Source organism: Rhagoletis pomonella, unplaced genomic scaffold (genome assembly GCF_013731165.1).
Source record: "Rhagoletis pomonella isolate Grant_MI unplaced genomic scaffold, Rhpom_1.0 Rhpom_scaffold_00002, whole genome shotgun sequence".
NCBI classification, from domain to species: domain Eukaryota; kingdom Metazoa; phylum Arthropoda; class Insecta; order Diptera; family Tephritidae; genus Rhagoletis; species Rhagoletis pomonella.
In genome coordinates, this window is record NW_023458556.1 from 114,021,972 (window position 1) to 114,023,620 (window position 1,649).

Genomic DNA, 1,649 nt, shown 5'->3' on the forward strand with positions numbered 1-1,649 from the left:
GAATTAGGTACGCTTACGCGATTATTTTAAAATCTCAGTAGGCTAAATACTAAATGATAATAATTGTCAAATTTTTGAATCATATAACTCAAAGAATCAAACTTTTTAAAGAATTTTTGGACCAGTTATCCAAATTTCAATTTTTTATCCGAATTTTTTAAAATTTTTCCAGTGTGTACATATGTAGTTTTAAAACCCATTTTATTTTAGTATCATAAATTGTCAATTTTAAGTGGCGGAGAATTTCCAATGATTTTCGCTTCTTTTGTATAAAAATAACAAATAACTCAAAGTGTCAAACATTTAAACATTTTTTATCAAGCGTAAAATTGTTATATTGGTAAATTTTTTATTTTCAATTATTAAAATAATTTTTGTTCATGCGTTACACAGAAGAAAACAACAAAATCCATATAATTATGTACGTAGGTTCCAAACTTTCTAAAAAATTTAGAAAAACTGTTATCAAATATTTTATTCAGTTTTAAACAATTTTTCGATTTTTTATAATGCCATTAAATTTTTCTAAAATAAGTGAAGGTTTTAAGTGGCGAAAAATTTTCGTTGATTTTGCATGATTTGTTTCGCTAACCGTAGTGCCCGTTTTTTCCCGTATGCAACTAAACTGTTCCTGCGTTACCCAGACGAAAACTTCCAAAACGATATAACTCAAAGCTTCAAACTTAAAAAAAGTATAAATTTAGCAAAAATATAACAATAAAATTAACATGAAATGCAATGTGAACATCGGCGTAAGCAGAATGAAATTTAGGTGGGGGGGGCTCGACCCTATTAAGCTGGCATTTCAGGGTACTATTTTATATATATATAAGGAAAATTTCAAAGTTAGGGGGGGGGGGTGCTCGAGCCCCCCCCTGCCCCTACCTGGCTACGCCCATGAATGTGAATATTGTAAGTCCGACCTCATATTTGAGCCACAGTATTTAAAAACATCAAAATTTCAAAATATTTCCACAGATTTTCCAAAAATAGTATTAACACTGTAGGGACCCTAAATTTACTCAAAAAAACGCCGAAACATGTAAACTTTGCGTCAACAGGGCAGAAATTTAAAGGTAACTAAATTGTTTTATTACGACCTGTTCTTTTACGAAAGAATTTAACTACTTACAGGTCTATTCTGCACTTTACCGAAGATTTTGTAACCGGAAAATTGTATTACCAAAAAATTTTACCAGTTCTTGTCACCGCGATTCTAGGTACGTTGGTAATGCAGTTAAAATATTCAGCAATTCAGCTATGAAGAATTGTGCAAATCCTGGCATTGCATATTTCACGGGGCAATAATTTGTTACCAGCTTATGAGATGGTAACAAAATTTACCGGTTACAAGAGTATACAGAATGCGAAAACGGTTTAAAAATTGACAGGAACTTTATTTACCGGTTACAAACTTTTTATTACCAGCGCAGAATAGACCTGTTACAAGGAAAATCAGGGAGCAAAAATAACAGCAATTGACGAAAACAGTTATTCAAGAACTCACTCTGAACAAAATCTTCTACAACTAAATGATTTATACCTATCGGTTTATTTTTTCACCGAGTACTAACTAGAACTAATTTTCAACAGTTATTATATTTGTTTACGCTAGCCCCCTTCACCTTAAGTATGTTTATGAAGTAGAG